We start from the raw sequence: 24,692 nt of genomic DNA, 5'->3' as shown, positions 1-24,692 counted from the left end.
AGGATTGATTTCGCCGTGATCCTTTCGATGTTGGCCCGCGGGCTCCGTGGTCGCATTTTATTTTTGGCACGGTTGCGACATTTTCCAAATTCCATCCCCTCCTTCAGCTCGGGGGACCGAGCTGGGGCCTGCGTTCCACAGAAAGAGGTGAGAAGATCCCCTGACAGTCATTCTGATTAAATGCTGGCTTCCTGCCCCCCCTCCCTTCCCCTCCCCACCACTGTCCCCCCCAGCTCGAGTTACATGGTATGAGAAACAGGAAGGAGGGCTGTGGTTCCTCTGCAGATATCGTTGATTGTAATAACCTGCAGCACCTCGGAGTGTTAGATTCCATTCTGCAATGGTTCCGTCAATCCCAGAGCATGGGCCTGACTCAGCTGTTGTGTTTCTTCCTAAGTGTCTTGTAGATAGGGGCAACCCTTCCTTTCCAGCTGACAGCTGTCCCCTCCTGAAGTCACTGACTCATAATGTGTGCTGTTCCACTGATGATGGAAATCCTCTGGTATGTTGCTTAGGTAATGCAGTGGGTCAGATACTGTCCTTTCCCCCTCTGGGACTGGGTGGTACAGTGGGTCAGACACTGTCCTTTCCCCCTCTGGGACTGGGTGGGTCAGTGGGTCAGACACTGTCCTTTCCCCCTCTGGGACTGGGTGGTACAGTGGGTCAGACACTGTCCTTTCCCCCTCTGGGACTGGGTGGGTCAGTGGGTCAGACACTGTCCTTTCCCCCTCTGGGACTGGGTGGTGCAGTGGGTCAGACACTGTCCTTTCCCCCTCTGGGATTGGGTGGTACAGTGGGTCAGACACTGTCCTTTCCCCCCTCTGGGACTGGGTGGTACAGTGGGTCAGACACTGTCCTTTCCCCCTCTGGGACTGGGCGGGACAGTGGGTCAGACACTGACCTTTCCCCCTCTGGGACTGGGTGGTGCAGTGGGTCAGACACTGTCCTTTCCCCCTCTGGGACTGGGTGGTACAGTGGGTCAGACACTGACCTTTCCCCCTCTGGGACTGTGGTACAGTGGGTCAGACACTGTCCTTTCCCCCTCTGGGACTGGGCAGTACAGTGGGTCAGACACTGTCCTTTCCCCCTCTGGGACTGGGTGGTGCAGTGGGTCAGACACTGTCCTTTCCCCCTCTGGGACTGGGTGGTGCAGTGGGTCAGACACTGTCCTTTCCCCCTCTGGGACTGGGTGGTACAATGGGTCAGACACTGTCCTTTCCCCCTCTGGGACTGGGTGGTACAGTGGGTCAGACACTGTCCTTTCCCCCTCTGGGACTGGGTGGTACAGTGGGTCAGACACTGTCCTTTCCCCCTCTGGGACTGGGTGGTACAGTGGGTCAGACACTGTCCTTTCCCCCCTCTGGGACTGGGTGGTACAGTGGGTCAGATAATGTCCTTTCCCCCTCTGGGACTGGGTGGTGCAGTGGGTCAGACACTGTCCTTTCCCCCTCTGGGACTGGGTGGTGCAGTGGGTCAGACACTGTCCTTTCCCCCTCTGGGACTGGGTGGTGCAGTGGGTCAGACACTGTCCTTTCCCCTCTGGGACTGGGTGGTACAGTGGGTCAGACACTGTCCTTTCCCCCTCTGGGACTGGGTGGTGCAGTGGGTCAGACACTGTCCTTTCCCCCTCTGGGACTGGGTGGTGCAGTGGGTCAGACACTGTCCTTTCCCCCTCTGGGACTGGGTGGTGCAGTGGGTCAGACACTGTCCTTTCCCCTCTGGGACTGGGTGGGACAGTGGGTCAGACACTGTCCTTTCCCCCTCTGGGACTGGGTGGTACAGTGGGTCAGACACTGTCCTTTCCCCCTCTGGGACTGGGTGGTACAGTGGGTCAGATACTGTCCTTTCCCCACTCTGGGACTGGGTGGTGCAGTGGGTCAGACACTGTCCTTTCCCCCTCTGGGACTGGGTGGTACAGTGCGTCAGACACTGTCCTTTCCCCTCTGGGACTGGGTGGTACAGTGCGTCAGACACTGTCCTTTCCCCCTCTGGGACTGGGTGGTACAGTGCGTCAGACACTGTCCTTTCCCCCTCTGGGACTGGGTGGTGCAGTGGGTCAGACACTGTCCTTTCCCCCTCTGGGACTGGGTGGTACAGTGGGTCAGACACTGTCCTTTCCCCCTCTGGGACTGGGTGGTACAGTGGGTCAGACACTGTCCTTTCCCCCTCTGGGACTGGGTGGTACAGTGGGTCAGATACTGTCCTTTCCCCCTCTGGGACTGGGTGGTGCAGTGGGTCAGATACAGTCCTTTCCCCCTCTGGGACTGGGTGGTACAGTGGGTCAGACACTGTCCTTTCCCCCTCTGGGACTGGGTGGTACAGTGGGTCAGACACTGTCCTTTCCCCCTCTGGGACTGGGTGGTACAGTGGGTCAGACACTGTCCTTTCCCCCTCTGGGACTGGGTGGTGCAGTGGGTCAGACACTGTCCTTTCCCCCTCTGGGACTGGGTGGTGCAGTGGGTCAGACACTGTCCTTTCCCCCTCTGGGACTGGGTGGTGCAGTGGGTCAGACACTGTCCTTTCCCCCTCTGGGACTGGGTGGTACAGTGGGTCAGACACTGTCCTTTCCCCCTCTGGGACTGGGTGGTGCAGTGCGTCAGACACTGTCCTTTCCCCCTCTGGGACTGGGTGGTGCAGTGGGTCAGACACTGTCCTTTCCCCCTCTGGGACTGGGTGGTACAGTGGGTCAGACACTGTCCTTTCCCCCTCTGGGACTGGGTGGTACAGTGGGTCAGACACTGTCCTTTCCCCCTCTGGGACTGGGTGGTACAGTGGGTCAGATACTGTCCTTTCCCCCTCTGGGACTGGGTGGTGCAGTGGGTCAGATACAGTCCTTTCCCCCTCTGGGACTGGGTGGTACAGTGGGTCAGACACTGTCCTTTCCCCCTCTGGGACTGGGTGGTACAGTGGGTCAGACACTGTCCTTTCCCCCTCTGGGACTGGGTGGTACAGTGGGTCAGACACTGTCCTTTCCCCCTCTGGGACTGGGTGGTACAGTGGGTCAGACACTGTCCTTTCCCCCTCTGGGACTGGTTGGTACAGTGGGTCCGACACTGTCCTTTCCCCCTCTGGGACTGGGTGGTGCAGTGGGTCAGACACTGTCCTTTCCCCCTCTGGGACTGTGGTACAGTGGGTCAGACACTGTCCTTTCCCCCTCTGGGACTGGGTGGTACAGTGGGTCAGACACTGTCCTTTCCCCCTCTGGGACTGGGTGGTACAGTGGGTCAGACTCCGTCCTTTCCCTCTCTGGGACTGGGTGGTGCAGTGGGTCAGATACTGTCCTTTCCCCCTCTGGGACTGGGTGGTGCAGTGGGTCAGATACAGTCCTTTCCCCCTCTGGGACTGGGTGGTGCAGTGGATCAGATACTGTCCTTTCCCCCTCTGGGACTGGGTGGTACAGTGGGTCAGACACTGTCCTTTCCCCCTCTGGGACTGGGTGGTACAGTGGGTCAGACACTGTCCTTTCCCCCTCTGGGACTGGGTGGTACAGTGGGTCAGACACTGTCCTTTCCCCCTCTGGGACTGGGTGGTACAGTGGGTCAGACACTGTCCTTTCCCCCTCTGGGACTGGGTGGTGCAGTGGGTCAGACACTGTCCTTTCCCCCTCTGGGACTGGGTGGTACAGTGGGTCATACACTGTCCTTTCCCCCTTTGGGACTGGGTGGTGCAGTGGGTCAGACACTGTCCTTTCCCCCTCTGGGACTGGGTGGTACAGTGGGTCAGACACTGTCCTTTCCCCCTCTGGGACTGGGTGGTGCAGTGGGTCAGACACTGTCCTTTGCCCCTCTGGGACTGGGTGGTACAGTGGGTCAGACACTGTCCTTTCCCCCTCTGGGACTGGGTGGTACAGTGGGTCAGACACTGTCCTTTCCCCCTCTGGGACTGGGCTGTACAGTGGGTCAGACACTGTCCTTTCCCCCTCTGGGACTGGGCAGTACAGTGGGTCAGACACTGTCCTTTCCCCCTCTGGGACTGGGTGGTACAGTGGGTCAGACACTGTCCTTTCCCCCTCTGGGACTGGGCAGTACAGTGGGTCAGACACTGTCCTTTCCCCCTCTGGGACTGGGTGGTACAGTGGGTCAGATACTGTCCTTTCCCCCTCTGGGACTGGGTGGTACAGTGGGTCAGACACTGTCCTTTCCCCCTCTGGGACTGGGCGATACAATGGGTCAGACACTGTCCTTTCCCCCTCTGGGACTGGGCAGTACAGTGGGTCAGACACTGTCCTTTCCCCCTCTGGGACTTGGGTTGAATCTAGCCCAGAACGATGGGATGTAAGTATTCTCTCTCTGCTGGCTATAAAGGTACTATTGAAATGATTTTGAGGAATTTCAACTCTGTTGCTAGTAGGCAAAAGCTTACAGCACAAAACGGCCCCGAATTCAGCACCAAAAGGCATCAAAATGGATCTTCGATAGAAATGGTGCAGGATGACTGACATGAGGAGTGGAAAAATGCTCCAAATGGAACAATAATTTTTCGGGTTGGGAATGAGGCGTATTATTGGAGCGTTATTCCCTGTCTAACCCGTGCTGGTCCCCCCCCCCCTGGATATAAATAGGTTTTCAGAAGGGAATCTCAGGTTCCTCGAAACAAATCGTTAGCAGACCTGGGTCCTACAAGTTGATCTGGAGGGGTTCAGAGTTTTCCTGGAGTGCATTTTTCGCGCAGGGATTCTGAAGCTCCCCACAGCAAGAGGGACCCGATGTATTTCCAAGAAGTGTCGCACAGTTTGCGTAAAATTCTTTAATGAAGTACATGTCGTTTCTCCGCTCCCCTCCCCCCACCGACTTCAGGGCAGGAACAGGTGGACTACGTCAAAAATTCATTCTTCGGATGTGGGCGTCGCTGGCATGGCCGGCATTTACCATCCATCCTCTAGTTGCCCTGACTTTTGATACAACTGAGGGGCTTGCTAGGCCACCTCAGAGGGCAGCTAAGAGTCAACCACGTTGCTGTGGGACTGGAGTCACATATAGGTCCAAACTGGGTGAGGACGGCATGGTTTCCTTCCCTAAAGGACGTTAGTGAACCAGTTGGGTTTTTATGACAATCCGACAGCTTCACGGTCACTTTTACTGATACCAGCTTTTTATTACCACATTTTTTTGAATTCAAATTCTCAAACTGCCCATGGTGGGAGTTGAACTCACCTTCTCCAGGTTCAGTATCATAAAAACTACACTACCACACCCAAAATAGAAAATAGAAAATGGACAGCTATATTCATTAGCGTCCCATCCCTATGTTTCTCAGCAGTCCGTTTCCTTTAAACAAGTTCCAGTTCCTTAATTTTATTTCCTTATTTTTCCTCCAACCTTAATAAATTCCATTTCTAGATAGCCTGGGGTTTTTTTTTCCCCCTGTGTATTACATGACAGCACACAGTGTTGTCATTGAGTTGGTATGAACAGATTTATGGGAAAAATACTGCTCAAACCAACACATTTTTAAAGTACTTTGTGTTTCTTGTGTGATGCCTCGGACGATAGGAATTGCTGGACGATAAAAAGACAAAAGTCCATCTAGTTTGCCTTCTACCATCCTGGTAGTCGCTTGATATAACGATGGAGTTGTTGACTAATAGTAGCAATCAATCTCTATCAATTCGTCTAAAAACAGACCCAGACGTGAGACGAGGAAAAATCCCAGTGGGGGAGAGCTTTGGGAACCACAGGTCCAAAGTCACCTCTTTTCTCCCAAGCATAATACACTTACCATTCGTCTACGCCCTTCACTCATCAAATTGTTCCCACCACAACCAGCTGTGGCAGACCCCCAGCCACCAATACCTCACCCTTGTCTACCAATGCCAATTGTTGTTGTTGTCTCATACAGACTCTGTCTCTCGACTCGCGACCGAAGTTCGAGAGGACAAAGGTCAGAGTTTTCCGATGCCACCAGTAAGGGCGTCTAACCGGAACAGAACCACAGCTGCGTTGCCCATTGACGGCAATGGAAGGGAATAGGGCGGAGACTGCGTCCCAGATTTTCACATAAAGAAATAACTTGCATTTATATACAGCACCTTTCACGGCCTCAGAATGTCCCAAAGTGCTTTACAGCCCGTGAAGTACTTTTGAGAAGTTGTAATGTCGGAAATGCAACAGCCAATTTGCGCACAGCAAGATCCCACAAACAGCAATGTGATAATGATCCAGATAATCTGTTATTTAGTGATGTTGGTTGAGGGATAAATATTGGCCCCAGGACACCGGGGAGAACTCCCCTGATCTTCTTCAAAATTGTGCCATGCGCATGCTTTCACATTCACCTGAGAAGCCTCGGATTAACGTCTCATCCTGAAGACGGCATCTCTTCAGTGCAGCACTCCCTCAGTACTGCACTGTGTCAGCCTGGATTACGTGCTTGAGTCCCTGGTGTGGGGTTTGAACCCACGGTCTTCATGACTCAGAAGGCAGACGTGCTACCCACTAAGCCATAGGCCGACACCGTGTGCAAGAGGGGGCAGCAGAAAATTCCCACAGCTCCAGCGCCAACACGGAACAAGCACCCATTTTTTGGCCAGCGTAATTCAGGAGAGCAAACCAAAGGCCTGTGCGTGTGGTGGATTTTCTGTTTTAGTTGAAACATGCCCTCGAGACTTCTGCAACATCTCAGCTTGTTACACCAGCAATGGGGAAGCTGCCAACCCCCTCCCACAGGTATGTGCCTGGCAGGCGGCCCACAATACGCTGGCTGACAGTCTCTGGGCCCAAACAGCCAGCTGGGCCCTGTAACAGTGCATGTCGTATGACTGTGAGAAGAGGTTCTGTGTGAGAATAACGGGTGGGAGTGATTCCAAATACAAAATCTCACTCCATAACAGCTGATGCAAGAAAAGCAAGAACTTGAATTTATATAGCGCCTTTCACTACCTCAGGACGTCCCAAAGCGCTTTGCAGCCAATGAAGTACTTTATTTGGAAGTGTGGTCACAGTTGTAATGTAGGGGAACGCGGCAGCCGATTTGCGCACAGCAAGATCCCACAAACGACAGTGTGTTAATGACCAGATATTCTGTTTTTTTTAGTGATTTAGGGATAAATATTGGCCAGAACACCGGGGAAAACTCCCCTGTTCTTCTTCAAAATAGTGGCCGTGGGATCCTTTGAATCATCCTAAAGACGGCACCTCCAACGCTGCAGCACTCCCCCAGCACTGCACTGGGAGTGTCGGCCTGGATTTTGAGCTCAAGTCCTCTGGACCTGGAGCCCTATCTAATTTGAGATGTCCTATTCTACCCAAGGTGACATCCCTGTCTATTTTATTATTTATAATGTTTTCATATAGGGTATCTTAAGAACACAAAAAGTAGGAGCAGGAGTAGGCCATACGGCCCCTCGAGCCTGCTCCACCATTCAATAAGATCATGGCTGATCTTCGACCTCAACTCGACTTTCCCGCCCGATCCCCATATCCCTTGATTTCCTTAGAGTCCAAAAATCTATCGATCTCAGTCTTGAATATACTCAATGACTCAGCATCCACAGCCCTCTGGGGTAGAGAATTCTAAAGATTCACAACCCTCTGAGAGAAGAAATTTCTCCTCATCTCAGTCCTAAATGGCCGACCTCTTACCCTGAGACTATGCCCCCTACTTCTAAACTCTCCAGCCATGGGAAAGAACCTCTCAGCATCTACCCTGTCAAGCTCTCTCAGAATCTTATATGTTTCAATGAGATCACCTCTCATTCTTCTAAACTCCAGGGATTATAGGCCCATTCTACTCAATCTCTCCTCATAGGACATCCCTCTCATCCCAGGAATCAATCCAGTGAACCTTTGTTGCACCGCCTCTAAGGCAAGTATATCCTTCCTTAGGTAAGGAGACCAAAACTGTACACAGTACTCCAGGTGTGGTCTCACTAAAGCCCTGTACAATTGCAGCAAGACTTCTGTACTCTTGTACCCCAACCCCCTTGCAATAAAGGCCAACATGCCATTTGCCTCCCTAATTGCTTGCTGTACCTGCATGTTAACTTTCTGTGTTTCGTGTACAAGGACACCCAAATCCCTCTGAACACCAACATTTAATAGTTTCTCACCACTTAAAAAATCTTCTGTTTTTCTATTCTTCCTACCAAAGTGAATAACCTCATATTATACTCCATCTGCCACCTTCTTGCTCACTCATTTAATCTGTCTATATCCCTTTGCAGACTCTTTGTGTCGTCCTCACAGTTTACTTTCCCACCTGGCTTTGTATCATCAGCAAACTTGGATACATTACACTCGGTCCCTTCATCTAAATCATTATTATACATTGTAATTATCTGAGGCCCCAAGCACCAATCCTTGCGGCACCCCACTAGTTACAGACTGCCAATCTGAGAATGACCCGTTTATTCCTACTCTCTGTTTTCTGTCTGTTAACCAATCCTCTATCGATGCTAATATATTACCCCCAACCCCATGAGCCCTTATCTTGTGTACTTTCATGTGGCACCTTATCGAATGCCTTTTGAAAATCCAAATATACTACATCCACTGGTTCCCCTTTATCTACCCTGCGAGTCACATCCTCAAAAAACTCTAATAGATTTGTCATACATGATTTCCCTTTCATAAAACCATGTTGACTCTGCCTAATCATATTATGATTTTCTAAGTGCCCTGTAACCATGTGCTCAATAATAGATTCTAACATTTTCCCTACTACCGATATCAGGCTAACTGGCCTGTAGTTACCTGGTTTCTCTCTCCCTCCTTTCTTGAATAGTGGGGTTACATTTGCTACCTTCCAATCCACGGGGACCGTTCTAGAATGTAGGGAAATCTGGCATCCCATAGCTGAAACATGAGCACCATCCACTGGAGTATAGTCTGATGCGAAATAGTCATTTAACATCTCTGCTATAACCTAGGCATCTGTTTGAATCTATCCTAAACTGTCTAAGGGTGGCCCTATACGATCTTTAATGGTTTTTTGACTCCTGACATAGCTGAAACAACTTTTGCTATTACTACCAAAACTGTGTACCATCTTCTTTCCCAGAGATCTCTTAGCTACTCTAATGGCTGCTTTTGTCACTCTAAATTACGTGGGATATTAAGGAACATAAAAGTGGGCTGTAAAAGCTTCGACAAGTATATAACAAGAAAAAGATTAGTGAAGACAAATGTAGGTCCCTTACAGTCAGAAATGGGAGAATTTATAATGGGGAACAGGGAAATGGCAGAGCAATTAAACAAATACTTTGGTTCTGTCTTCACAGAAGAGGACACAAATAACTTCCCAGAAATACTAGGGAACCAAGGGACCAGTGAGAAGGAGGAATTAAAGGAATTTCTTTTTTATTCGTTCATGGGATGTGGGTGTCGCTGGCGAGGGCAGCATTTATTGCCCATCCCTAATTGCCCTCGAGAAGGTGGTGGTGAGCCGCCTTCTTGAACCGCTGCAGTCCGTGTGGTGAAGGTTCTCCCACAGTGCTGTTAGGAAGGGGGTTCCAGGATTTTGACCCAGCGACGATGAAGGAACGGCGATATATTTCCAAGTCGGGATGGTGTGTGACTTGGAGGGGAACGTGCAGGTGGTGTTGTTCCCATGTGCCTGCTGCTCTTGTCCTTCTAGGTCGTAGAGGTCGCGGGTTTGGGAGGTGCTGTCAAAGAAGCCTTGGGGAGTTGTTGCAGTGCATCCTGTGGATGGTACACACTGCAGCCACAGTGCACCGGTGGTGAAGGGAGTGAATGTTTAGGGTGGTGGATGGGGTGCCAATCAAGCGGGCTGCTTTGTCCTGGATGGAGTTGAGCTTCTTGAGTGTTGTTGGAGCTGCACTCATCCAGGCAAGTGGAGAGTATTCCATCACACTCCTGACTTGTGCCTTGTAGATGGTGGAAAGGCTTTGGGGAGTCAGGAGGTGAGTCACTCGCCGTAGAATATCCAACTTCTGACCTGCTCTTGTAGCCACAGTATTTATATGGCTGGTCCAGTTAAGTTTCTGGTCAATGGTGACTCCCAGGATGTTGATGGTGGGGTATTCGGCGATGGTAATGCCGTTGAATGTCAAGGGGAGGTGGTTAGACTATCTCTTGTTGGAGATGGTCATTGATAGTATTAGTAAAAAAATAGTGCTGGAGAAATTAATGGGACTGAAAGCCGATAAATCCCCAGGGTCTGATAATCTGCATCCTAAAAGAGGTAGCCATGGAAATAGTGGATGCATTAGTTGTCATCTTCCCAAATTCTATAGATTATGGAATAGTTCCTGCAGATTGGAGGGTGCCAAATGTAACCCCACTCTTTAAAAAAGGAGGGAGGGAGAAAACAGGGAACTACAGACCGGTTAGCCTAACATCAGTAGTAGGGAAAATGCTACAGTCTGTTATAAAGGATGTGATAACAGGACACTTAGATAATATCAACGGGATTAGACAAAGTCAACATGGATTTATGAAAGGGAAATCATGTTTGACAAACCTACTGGAGTTTATTGAGGATGTAACTGGTAGAATAGATAAGGGAGAACCAGTGGATGTGGTTTATTTGGATTTTCAGAAGGCCTTTGATAAAGTCCCACATAAGAGGTTAGTGTGCAAAATTGAAGCACATGGGATTGGGGTTAATATACTGGCATGGATTGAAAATTGGTTAATAGACAGGAAACAGAGAGTAGGAATAAACAGGTCTTTTTCAGGTTGGCAGACTGTGACTAGTGGGGTACCGCAGGGATCAGTGCTTGGACCCCAACTATTCACAATATATATCAATGATTTGGATGAGGGAATCAAAAGTAATATTTACAAGTTTGCCATTGACACAAAACTAGGTGGGATTGTGAGTTGTGAGGAGAATGCAAAGAGGCTTCAAGGCGATTTAGACAAGTTGAGTGAGTGGGCAAATACATGGCAGATGCAGTATAACGTGGATAAATGTGAAGTTATCCACTTCGGAAGGAAAAACAGAAAGGCAGAGTATTATTTAAATGGTGATAGATTGGGGAATATTGATGTACAAAGGACCTGGGTGTCCTTGTACACTGGTCACTGAAAGCAAACATGCAGGTGCAGCAAGCAGTTAGGAAGGCAAATGGTATGTTGGCCTTCATTGCAAGAGGATTTGAGTACAGGAGCAAGGATGTCTTACTGCAGTTATACAGGGCCTTGGTGAGACCACACCTGGAGTATTGTGTGCAGTTTTGGTCTCCTTACCTAAGAAAGGATATACTTGCCACAGAGGGAGTGCAGCGAAGGTTCACCAGACTGATCCCTGGGATGGCAGGACTGTTGTATGAGGAGAGATTGGGTCGACTCGGCCCTGTATTCACTCGAGTTTAGAAGAATGAGAGGGGATCTAATTGAAACATATAACATTCTGACAGGGCGAGACAGACTGGAAGCAGGGAGGATATTTCTCCTGGCTGGGTGGGGGGTGTCCAGAACGAGGGGTCACAGTCTCAGGATACGGGGTAGGACATTTAGGGCTGAGATGAGGTGAAATTTCTTCACTCAGAGGGTGGTGAACCTGTGGAATTCTCTACCACAGAAGGCTGTGGAGGCCGAGGAGCTGGATAGACTTCTAGACACAAAAGGCATCAAGGGGTATGGGGAGAGAGCGGGAATATGGTATTGAGATAGAGGATCAGCCATGATGATATTGAATGGCGGAGCAGGCTCGAAGGGCTGAATGGCCTACTCCAGCTCCTATTTTCTATGTTTCTATGTTTGACCCCGTTCTCCAGTGAGATAAATTCCTTAAGTTTCTAAAATGCCTTCTGCTTGAATCTAATTTATCTGTGCACATTTCTTGTCAGCCATAATGGTTTTGTTTTGCTATGAGCCCTTCTTTTAAGCATTGGGAATGCTTATTTTGTTTGAGAATGGTTTTGAATGTGACCCATTTGTCCTCTGTATTTGTAAGCCTAGCTTGCAGGGTTGTCCAGTCCACTTTTGCCAAATCTTCAGCCATTTTGGTAAAATTAGCCCTCCTAAAATCAGGAACCAGCATTAGATTAGCTGCAACCATTGCTTGGCCAACGAGATTAAATCTACTGATATTATGATTAGAGCTGCATTAGGGTGTTCCCTCACATGGAGGTCTGATACAGCACTAGGGTCACTGCTAAAACCCAGACCTAGAATCTGTCTATCCCGAGATACTTCCCCAACACATTGCATAAGAAAACAATCGTTAATGTTTGTGATGTGATCTATCGCAGGAATAACAAGAGAGGGAGAGTAATATTCAAAAGCAGAGAGAAGAACAGAGAGAGACAAAGAAAGAGAAAGGAATAATGAGAGAGGGAGAGAACGATATAACAGTAGAGATTGGGACACACACAAAACAGTGGAGAGAGAAAGATAAAGAAAGAGAGGACTAATGAGCGACGGGGAGAAACAATAGTAGAAAGGGACGGAGAGGGAGAGAGACACACAACAGTGGGGAGAGAGGGAGAGGGAGAGAGAAACACAACAGTGAAGAGAGAGGGAGAGGGAGAGAGGAACACAACAGTGGGGAGAGAGGGAGAGGGAGAGAGGAACACAACAGTGGGGAGAGAGGGAGAGGGAGAGAGAAACACAACAGTGAAGAGAGAGGGAGAGGGAGAGAGGAACACAACAGTGGGGAGAGAGGGAGAGGGAGAGAGAAACACAACAGTGGGGAGAGAGGGAGAGGGAGAGAGGAAGGAACACAACAGTGAAGAGAGAGGGAGAGGGAGAGAGGAACACAACAGTGAAGAGAGAGGGAGAGAGAAACACAACAGTGAAGAGAGAGGGAGGGAGAGGGAGAGAGGAACACAACAGTGGAGAGAGAGGGAGAGGGAGAGAGAAACACAACAGTGAAGAGAGAGGGAGAGGGAGAGAGAAACACAACAGTGGAGAGAGAGGGAGAGGGAGAGAGAAACACAACAGTGAAGAGAGGGAGAGGGAAAGTCAAATAGAGACAGGAATAATCAGAGACGGAGAGGGAGATAACACAGTAGAGAGAAGCAGAGACAAAGAAAGAGGCACGAATAAAGGGAGAGATACAAAAATAGAAAGAAGGAGAGAGAGTAGGGTAAGGGTGGGGAAGTAGAGAGAGAGAGAGAAGTAGATAAAAGGGAGGGAGGGAGAGGGCAATGGTGAAACTACATCGGAGAGAAATGAGATCTTTGTGTTATATGAAATTTAGAAAGTAAAACCTCTCACTTTTTCCAAAGGGTTTCACCACCCAAGGGAATTTCTGTCGTGCCCACTTCCTTCTTGTATGAAAATTATTTCCCTCATTTCACAATCGCAATAAATTAAGATTACTGCAGACTAGTAAGGCCTGTTTTGCTTTCTATTACCTCAAAACTCTAATGTGAACCATTTCACTCATTGTTAAACCTCATAAAGGGATCGTCACAGTCCTTTGTAACACCATTCTTTGCCCACAAAATTTCTTGCCGTCTCTCCTGAAGGCACGGACTCTTGCCAGGGTCCAAATCCATTGGCCCTGCAACCCCCACGTTTCACGCTTGAGCCTACACAATATCATAAGGCTATTCAACTGCAGAGGGCATCGTAGAGTTCTCGCCTGCCCGCCACATTCGGGCTGCCAACTCTGATTGGATGTATTCCTGGAGGTTTCATCACATGACCCTCCCCTCTCACTGCCCTGCCCCCAACATCCCGCTATTGGTCGCCCGACACGTCCATCCTCACAGCCCACTGCCTTCCAGGGCCAATCGGGAGATCAAACACAATCTTCATTATCTGGCTGGATGATCCTTAACTGTCAAACAACCTTTATTTTCTCCATCTCCAATATTTTTATAACTAATAAACGAAAGCGTTCAAAGAAAATTAAAAGAAACACAATTTTTTCAATGCCCCCTCTGATTTTTCTCCCCCAGGTGTTCTGCTCGCAGCAATGTCCAGGAGATTAATCTTCAATTCCTGGAGACTCCAGGACAATCCTGGAGGGTTGGCGACCCCCCTCCACTACACTCCATGTTCCTCTCCCTATCCCAGTGTCCGATGGAGGACCTCAGACTGGAGGCCAAAGCTGGGATCAGTTAACTCGGCAATAGTGAATCCGCTGCCCATTATCCATTCCATGGAAGACAAACTCAGGGGCAGAGTGCAAATCGGGCAGCCGATTCAATTTCGCCCGTTCCGTGCCAACGCCCGAGACGAATTTTGCCCCTGCCCCCCCACCCCCTTGTGTCCGTCACTGTCCCACACCCTGGCTGAGGAAAAGGCACAGGTTGAGGGTGGGTGACACCACAAGATGCCAGTCTGCTCAGTCCCCTGCCCACAAATAGAATGGCTGCTTCGATGGGAAAACAGCAACATCTTTGATCGTTTGTTAGTTTAAAGATGTATTTTTAGCTCTGCTGTTGTCAGTGGTAAAGATTAGCTAATAACATCAATTGGCGGTATACACTTACTTAGCTACCGGACATGTAATTATGGGATTGCAATGGTGCTACTTAAAATGTTGGGTGTCTGGATGTTAGTGATGCAGAATGTAACACTTTCCATTTTACGCACCCAGTTTCAGCATCAAACACTCCCAGGACAGGTACAGGGTTAGATACAGAGTAAAGCTCCCTCTACACTGTCCCATCAAACACTCCCAGGGCAGGTACAGGGTTAGATACAGAGTAAAGCTCCCTCTACACTGTCCCATCAAACATTCCCAGGGCAGGTACAGGGTTAGATACAGAGTAAAGCTCCCTCTACACTGTCCCATCAAACACTCCCAGGGTAGGTACAGGGTTAGATACAGAGTAAAGCTCCCTCTACACTGTCCCGTCAAACACTCCCAGGGCAGGTACAGGGTTAGATACAGAGTAAAGCTCCCTCTACACTGTCCCATCAAACACTCCCAGGGTAGGTACAGGGTTAGATACAGAGTAAAGCTCCCTCTACACCGTCCCATCAAACATTCCCAGGGTAGGTACAGGGTTAGATACAGAGTAAAGCTCCCTCTACACTGTCCCATCAAACACTCCCAGGGCAGGTACAGGGTTAGATACAGAGTAAAGCTCCCTCTACACTGTCCCGTCAAACACTCCCAGGGCAGGTACAGGGTTAGATACAGAGTAAAGCTCCCTCTACACTGTCCCATCAAACACTCCCAGGGCAGGTACAGCACAGATTTGATACAGAGCAAAGCTCCCTCTACACTGTCCCATCAAACACTCCCAGGGCAGGTACAGCACAGATTAGATACAGAGTAAAGCTCCCTCTACACTGTCCCATCAAACACTCCCAGGGCAGGTACAGCACAGATTAGATACAGAGTAAAGCTCCCTCTACACTGTCCCATCAAACACTCCCAGGGCAGGTACAGGGTTAGATACAGAGTAAAGCTCCCTCTACACTGTCCCGTCAAACACTCCCAGGGCAGGTACAGCACAGATTAGATACAGAGTAAAGCTAAGAAACACCACAGGTCAATCACCAATAATACAAGCCGAGGATTTCTCCCTGTTGATGTGTCCGTGTACCTGATTAACCATGGGCCAACGTAAACCACAAAGAATATAAAAAACGAGCTACCAAAATATTCCATTTACATTTCAGCCTGTTTCTGAAACTTGTATCTCAATGCTGTGCTAAAAGCCTTTTTTCTCCTTCGGCTGATTTCTGCCTTGAACTCTCGGCCTTGTGAGAACCTCTTTGAGCTGTTGTATTTGCACAGCTAGAGGAAATAATAAGGAGTTATTCAGGCTGCTCTGTTCGGAAAAATATATCTGGAAAACGAAAAACTCAAATGACTTTGAGAAATACAAAGTTGCCTTTGGCTATCCTGCTCAATTGTTATTTTGTGCACCATCACTGCCTGTATTATTTGCACAGAGTTAAGCCGAGTGTAGCAATGTGTCATCAGATACACAGCAAGGCACATTGTCTCAATTTCATTGTTTTCAGATGGCAATTACAGGTCAGGGCCTAATCACTAAATCCACACCATCCCATTCAGTCAGGAGGGCAAGACTGTCCAGTCCATAGAGATGACCCTGGGCCAACATTTACTACTCAAGCAACGTCACTAAAATCAGATAATCTGGTCATTTATCTCATTGCTTCTTTGTGGGATCTTGCTATGTGCAGTTTGGCTGCCATGGGGGTGATTTTAACCCCCAAGGACGGGTGGGTTGGGGGAGGGTGGGAGTTGGAAATAGTTGTCTTTTTGGGTCGCTACCGCAAAATTTTCAGACTTTTCATTCCCAATGGGAAGCCTGGACTTTTACAATCCGACGGTAAACCCGGAAATAAAGCCGGGTTGGTGTCACAGCCCAAAAAACAACTATTCTCAACTCCCACCCGCCCCCAACCCACCCATTCTTGGGGTTTAAAACCACCCCCCACGTCTCCGCCATTACAACAGTGACTTCACTTCGAAAGTACTTCATTGACTGTAAAGTGCTTTGGGACATCCTGAGGTCATGAAAGGCACTATATTAATGCAAGTTCTTTCTTTCCTTAGAGGTGACCTTGGCAGTTCTGCTTTTTGCCAAAATGATGAGAGATACAATTGAGTGTTGAAGAAAAGAACCTCAATGCCTACTCTGCCCCTCTCCTTCTGGGCCAGTGTATCTCTTCCCCCACTCAGGTGGACAATGTAATTGATGCTGATCAAAGTGTCAGGCTCAGTGGTAGCACTCTCCCCTCTGAGTCCCACTCCCGAGACTTGAACACAAAATCCAGGCTGACACTCCCGGTGCAGTACTGAAGGAGTGCTGCACTGCCAGAGGTGCCGTCTTTCGGACGAGACGTTAAACGTCTGTCCTCTCAGGTGGATGTAAAAAGATTCCAAGGCACTATTGGAAGAAGAGCAGGGGAGTCCTGGCCAATATTTATCCCTCAACCAACATCACTAACAAAACAAATTATCTGGTCATTTATCTCGTTGCTGTTTGTGGGAGCTTGCTGAGCGCAAATTGGCTAAGCTTTCCCCCAGCACAGGCCAGGAGCACATCTTGCAATATTGTTGGGCCCAGGAGTGTCAAAGCCGATGGCTTCTCCCGTTACTTCCCTTTGTTATACTTTGGGTTCTTACATAGAATTTTACAGCACAGAAACAGGCCATTCGGCCCAACTGGTCTGTGCCGGTGTTTATGCTTCAAACGAGCCTCCTCCCACCCTATTTCATCTCACCCTACCAACATATCCTTCTATTCCTTTCTCCCTCATGTACTTATCTAGCTTCCCCTTAAATACATCTATGCTATTCACATCAACCACTCCACGTGATCGAGAATTTCAAATTCTAACCACTCTCTGGGTAAACCTTTATAAAACACTGGTTAGACCTCAGCTGGAGTATTGTGTCCAATTCTGGGCACCACACTTTGGGAAGGATGTCAAGGCCTTAGAGAGGGTGCAGAAGAGATTTACTAGAATGGTACCAGGGATGAGGGACTTCAGTTATGTGGAGAGTCTGGAGAAGCTGGGAAGGTTAAGAGGAGATTTGATAGAGGTATTCAAAATCATGAAGGGTTTTGATCGAGTAAATAAGGAGAAACTGTTTCCAGTGGCAGAAGGGTCGGTAACCAGAGGACACAGATTTGAGATGGTCGGCAAAAGAACCAGAGGCGACATGAGGAAACATTTTTTTACGCAGCGAGTTGTTCTGATCTGGAATGCGCTGCCTGAAAGGGCGGTGGAAGCAGATTCAATAGTAACTTTCAAAAGGGAATTAGATAAATAATTGATGGGAAAAAATTTACAGTGCTCTGTGGAAAGAGCGAAGAGTGGAACTAATTGGATAGCTCTTTCAAAGAGCCGGCACAGGCACGATGGGCTGAATGGCCTTCAGTGCTGTAATATACCATGATATCATGAAAAAAGTTTCTCCTGAATTCCATATTGGATTTATTGGTGACTATCTTATATTTATGACCCCTAGTTTTGATTTCCCCCCACAAGTGGAAACATTTTCTCTACGTTTATCCTATCGAACCCTTTCATTATTTTAAAGACCTCTATTATTGAGTCACCTCTCAGCCTTCTCTGTTCTAGAGAAAAGAGCCCCAGCCTTTGCTGATAGTTAATACAGAAGGTTCTTTGAACTTCTTCACAACTCAAAAGATCATTGGGAATTTGGCCGGTGGCACGGTTGTTTACAACTCTGAAATTCTCTGGGATAATGTGGGAGTGCCACTCTTTGCCTTGGGGGTACATCGTACTGGATAATTGGCACTTGGTTTGCACTTGATATGGACACTGGGATTCCTGTTCCGTCCACACTCTGGGTGCCGTGCTGTTGTAATATGAGGCAACACTATCACATTAGTCAACCGTCTCCAATAGGACTATTAGTCAACACTAGATTAGGCAACACATTGAGTAACTCATAAACAGGGCAGTTTGGTAGAAAAACCCAGCTCATCCTCTCAAATGCTTGCAGTCCACAGGTTAAATGACATTGCTGCTTTTTTAAAAAAAAAAATCAGTCTCGGGGATGTGGGCGTCGCTGGCAAGGCCGGCGTTTATTGCCCATCCCTCGTTGCCCCTTGAGAAGGTGGTGGTGGGCCTTCTTCTTGAACCGCCGCAGTCCCGTGTCGCGAAGGTGCTCCCACAGTGCTGTTAGGAGTGGAGTTCCACGATTTTGACCCAGCGACGATGAAGGAACGGACGATATATGTCCAAGTCGGGATGTGGGGTGTGATTTGGAGGGGAGCTGGGAGGTGGTGTTGTTCCCATGCACCTGCTGCCCTTGTCCTTCTAGGTGGTAGAGGTCGCGGGTTTGGGAGGTGCTGTCGAAGGTGCCTTGGCGAGTTGCTGCAGTGCATCCTGTAGACGTTACGCACTGCAGCCACGGTGCATCGGTGATGGAGGAATATTTTATTGAAATATTCGCAGGTTAGGTGTAACACTGGCTGGATGCAAAGCAAAACCGCCTCTACTCTGCCTCAAGAGGTAGGATTAATTTTCCGTTCTTACATTCCAGGTGCAGAACGGCATCTGCCAGGAACACGTCTCAGAGTATTGGATCTGAACCCCCACCCCAGTTACGTAGCCCTCCCAATTTTCCATCCATTAAATGGAACACTGCAGATCAATTAGACAACCCTCTGCACCAATGTTACAGTGCAAGCTCTGGTCCAGGGCGGCTTCATGTCCAGAGTGAGGAAGGGGAAAGTTTACTCTGGCACTTCAACCCCACAGCAACTCTTCTCATTCAAGGGGACCACGGAATGAGAAAAGGTGGCTGGTCATCTATCCTTCCACGGGCTCGACCACATCCAATCAATTAATCTCCTGAGAGAACGTTCTGCACAAGTATTCCTTCATTCCCATGAGGTCATCCAACGAGAACTTCAGTATTTTCTTCCATCTGCACATTTTCCACTATTCAGCCCTTCCCTCTGGTCCTCCACAGCCAAGAGTCCCCCTCTCCGTGCCCGATGATGGGAGAGTCCATCATATCCCAGAGCCTATTCTGATAACCATTATCATTGCATCATGCGACTACCAGGATGGTGGAAGGGAAACTAGATGGACCTTGGTCTATTTTCGTCCAGTTACTCCTATGTTGCTGTATAGCGATATAACCTCAAACACCATCTCCAGCCAGGTATTAACCGACGTCCTTCTTAAAGGAACTAACTGGCTCAAGTCTTGACTACTTTTACTGGGAGTTTGTTCTATAGACATTCTCCATTTCAGGGTGAATTTCTCCACTCTCACATGTTAGATCCTCCATTACTAATACAGCCTATCATACTCTCAGGTACCAGCTCCACCATCACCCCCACACACAGTCTGTCCCACTCTCAGATACCAGCTCCTCCATCACCCCCACACAGTCTGTCCCACTCTCAGGTACCAGCTCCACCATCACCCCCACACAGTCTGTCCCACTCTCAGGTACCAGCTCCACCATCACCCCCACACAGTCTGTCCCACTCTCAGGTACCAGCTCCACCATCACCCCCACACAGTCTGTCCCACTCTCAGATACCAGCTCCACCATCACCCCCACACACAGTCTGTCCCACTCTCAGATACCAGCTCCTCCATCACCCCCACACAGTCTGTCCCACTCTCAGATACCAGCTCCTCCATCACCCCCACACACAGTCTGTCCCACTCTCAGATACCAGCCCCTCCATCACCCCCACACACAGTCTGTCCCACTCTCAGATACCAGCCCCTCCATCACCCCCACACAGCCTGTCCCACTCTCAGATACCAGCTCCTCCATCACCCCCACACACAGTCTGTCCCACTCTCAGATACCAGCCCCTCCATCACCCCCACACAGTCTGTCCCACTCTCAGATACCAGCTCCTCCATCACCCCCACACACAGTCTGTCCCACTCTCAGATACCAGCTCCTCCATCACCCCCACACACAGTCTGTCCCACTCTCAGATACCAGCTCCTCCATCACCCCCACACACAGTCTGTCCCACTCTCAGATACCAGCTCCTCCATCACCCACACACAGTCTGTCCCACTCTCAGATACCAGCTCCTCCATCACCCCCACACACAGTCTGTCCCACTCTCAGATACCAGCCCCTCCATCACCCACACAAAGTCTGTCCCACTCTCAGATACCAGCCCCTCCATCACCCCCACACACAGTCTGTCCCACTCTCAGATACCAGCCCCTCCATCACCCCCACACACAGTCTGTCCCACTCTCAGATACCAGCCCCTCCATCACCCCCACACACAGTCTGTCCCACTCTCAGATACCAGCTCCTCCATCACCCACACACAGTCTGTCCCACTCTCAGATACCAGCCCCTCCATCACCCCCACACAGTCTGTCCCACTCTCAGATACCAGCCCCTCCATCACCCACACACACAGTCTGTCCCACTCTCAGATACCAGCTCCTCCATCACCCCCACACACAGTCTGTCCCACTCTCAGATACCAGCTCCTCCATCACCCCCACACACAGTCTGTCCCACTCTCAGATACCAGCTCCTCCATCACCCCCACACACAGTCTGACCCACTCTCAGATACCAGCTCCTCCATCACCCCCACACACAGTCTGTCCCACTCTCAGATACCAGCTCCTCCATCACCCCCACACACAGTCTGTCCCACTCTCAGATACCAGCTCCTCCATCACCCCCACACACAGTCTGTCCCACTCTCAGATACCAGCTCCTCCATCACCCCCACACACAGTCTGTCCCACTCTCAGATACCAGCTCCTCCATCACCCCCACACACAGTCTGTCCCACTCTCAGATACCAGCTCCTCCATCACCCCCACACACAGTCTGTCCCACTCTCAGATACCAGCTCCTCCATCACCCCCACACACAGCCTGTCCCACTCTCAGATACCAGCCCCTCCATCACTAACACAGCCTGCAGGATCGGAGTGCAGCATTACAGACAGTGCTCCAAAATGGAGACAGAGCGTTAGTTCATCAGGCTGAGAAAAGCATTTTGCCCGCACTGTCCCTGCTCACACATGAAGTATGGCTGAATCATTCCCATTCCAAACAGTGAGTTAAAATTCACTCACAGAGAAAGAATGATTAGCTGATGACTGAGTGACTCAAAATAAAGAATTCCACGAGGGAAGTGCTCTCACCGTCTAAACGATATAGGTAGCAAAATGTCACCCACAGGTGAACTATTAATGTTCCCTCCTCCATGGACGACTCCCGCACCCACCTTGTGTAGCATGAAGTCTACAAGAAGGAGCCATTGGTCCAATGTGCAAAGATTCCTCTTTAGTGACTCAGCCTATTATGGTCAACCTCATCCAATTAATTTGTACAAATTCCACGTTGGAATTTATGTTCCAAATTTTTGTTCGCTGAACTAAAATAAGACGTGGGCCCGTGTTCTTATTTACAAACAATGCAATGATTCATCATGCCACACTCTCTTCCCCTTCAACGCATCCCCACTTGAGTTGAAATCAAGATTCATTGCCTCATTCATTCTCTCCCAGAACTTTGAAACCGTGAATCTCCTCGGACTGGATTCTTCCCCTTCGTCCCGGGATGTTGGAACTTGACGGCACATTAGGATCATTAGGAAGAGCAGTGGGCCGTTCAGCCCCTCGAGCCTGCTCGTTCATTCATTGAGACCAGGGCTGATCTGCACCTAAGCTCCATCTTTCCCGGCCTTTGCTCCCTGTCATAAGAACGTAAGAAATGGGAGCAGGAGTAGGCCATTCGGCCCCTCGAGCCTGCTCCGCCATTCAATCAGATCATGGCTGATCTTCGATCTCAACACTTTCCCGCCCGATCCCCGTACCCCTTCATTCCCCTAGAGTCCAAAAATCTATCCATCTCAGTCTTGAGTATACTCAATGACTCAGCATCCACAGCCCTCGGGGGTAGAGAATTCCAAAGATTCACAACCCTCTGAGTGAAGAAATTCCTCCTCATCTCAGTCTTAAATGGCCGACCCCTTATCCTGAGACTATGCCCCCTAGTTCTAGACTTTCCTGCTAGGGAAACAACCTCTCAGCATCTACCCTGTAAAGCCCCCTCAGAACCTTATATATTTCAATGAGATCACCTCTCATTCTTCTAAACTCCAGAGAGTATAGGCCCATTCTACTTAACCTCTCCTCATAGGACAACCCTTTCATCCCAGGAATCAATCTAGTGAACCTTCATTGCACCTCCTCCAAGGCAAGTACATCCTTCCTTAGATCAGGAGATCAAAACTGTACACAGTACTCCAGGTGAGGTCTCACCAAAGCCCTGTACAATTGTAGCAAGGCTTCCTTACTCTTGTACTCCAACCCCCTTGCAATAAAGGCCAACATGCCTTTTGCTTTCCTAATTGCTTGCTGTACCTGCAAGCTAACTTTCTGTGTTTCTTGACACCCTTTGCCCTGCAAAAATCTATCGATCCCAAGTCTCGAAAGCGCCACCTGCCCTGGAGTTTCCACAGAATTCTCCCGATGTCCTGGTGTAGGATTGGCAGAAGATGGGTGGGAAGCCCCAGGGAAACAGTGGCCTTTCCACTGATCTTAGGCCGATTTCATTGGCGGCGGGGGGAGATCGGGAGAACCCAGCACAAATTCTTATCGGAAAATCAGGCTCACAGTTTACTGCCCATTAATATGGATGTATGGAAAATGGTGAACACCATTGTCCCTGATATTGTGATTAGCGTTTCCTCTCTGCCAGGTTCTTGTATCCAGGAACTGAAGAGCAAAATTTTACCCCCTCAACTCCCTCTCGGTCTTTCCTTGCTCCTGTAACCTACATTGGATTCCAAAACCCAAGCTCGGTGCCACCTAACTACCAGGTCTTGATTGCTCGTATTTTCTCTCTTATGGTGTCAGCTTGGCTCGGTTAGTAGTACTCTCACCTCTGAGTCAGTAGGTTGTGGGTTGAAGGAGATAATCTAGGCTGGTGCTCCAGTGAAGTATTCAGGGAGTGCTGCATTGTTGGAGGTGCCGCCTTTCGGCTGAGACATTAAATGGACGCCCCGTCTGCCTGTATGGAATGCGTGGTTCTCATTTGAAGAAAAGCAGGGAATGTCTGGTTCACTGTTCATCCGTCAACTAACAGCACCAAGAACAGACTAACTGGCCTTTCAACTAACTGTTGTTTGTGGGTCCTTACTCTGAGTCAATTGGCTGCCATGTTTGCCTTAAAAAACAACGATGACTCGGCTTCAGAAGTAATTGACTGTGAAGATTTTCAGATGGTCCTGAGAACATGAAAGGTGCTATCAAAACGCAAGCTCTTTCTTTCCCGAGCAGTGAAAAATTCCGATCCTTCCAACTGTTACTTCTACTTTTGCCCCTTCCCCAATTTTGTCCTCTCCTCCTCCTCCACTCCTGGTGTTCCAGGGTTTTAGAAGCCAGTAGATTGCAGGAGGAAGGGAGGACCGAGAGTTGATGAAAGGACAAATCTTCCTCGTAGCTAGGCCTGATCCTCTCTTCATGTAAAATTGACACGTGTTCTTTCTTGTGGGCGCGGGGATGGTGGGGGAGGGGACACTGGATAGCGGTCAAAAATGAAACTCTGACTGATTTTTCCATCTTCTCAGCCTACAGGTACTGAGGTCAATTAAAGAACCCCCTACCAATGATGACTTAACCGAGCATTGAGCAGGCAATTAAACCTGGATCTTTTTCAGCCTCCAAGGCTCAATTCTGCACTATTACCGCACTTACCAACTGAGCCATTGTGAGCCAGAAGTGACGTTTATATGTGTTCCATTGGAGGGATTGGGATCCATGGGCCCAGTGGAATTTTCTCATTCCATCCTTGAGTTGTGTTTACTTTCGTGCCGTCCGTCACCTAGGAGACCGCCTTCTAAACCCTTCTCAGTCACCTATTGTGTGCCTTTTGATCATATGACAGGAAATCTGAAACGGCCCACATCATTATTATATGATTCAGTGGACTGATGCAAATGAAGGGCAACCAAATTTGGAATTCCCAAGTCAACAAAGAGGGAAAGAAAAGACTCTTCAAAGTCAATGCTGTCATCTTGGAGGATGAAACTGAGAATGGAGCAAATGGGAAACTTTTTCGTCCGTAATCAGTCACAATAATTTCACTGACAGGTTCTTTCAGGAATTTTGAGGTTTCTGCAACTTCTTGGTTTAATTACAGAATCACTTGACCACAGTGCGGCCACCCGCATGTTAATAATATAACCGGTATAATTCATGATTGCTTGACTAATCCTGAAACCATCTTGCAACACATCCTGACATGACACAGGATGTTTATAGTTGCCTCGCCAATACAGAACCCACTTGGAGTGGTCCCTCTCAGGAACATGGTTACCATAACAATACAAGGTCATATAGAATTACAT

Source organism: Heptranchias perlo, chromosome 39 (genome assembly GCF_035084215.1).
Source record: "Heptranchias perlo isolate sHepPer1 chromosome 39, sHepPer1.hap1, whole genome shotgun sequence".
NCBI lineage: Eukaryota > Metazoa > Chordata > Chondrichthyes > Hexanchiformes > Hexanchidae > Heptranchias > Heptranchias perlo.
Note: the sequence above shows the minus strand (reverse complement) of the source record.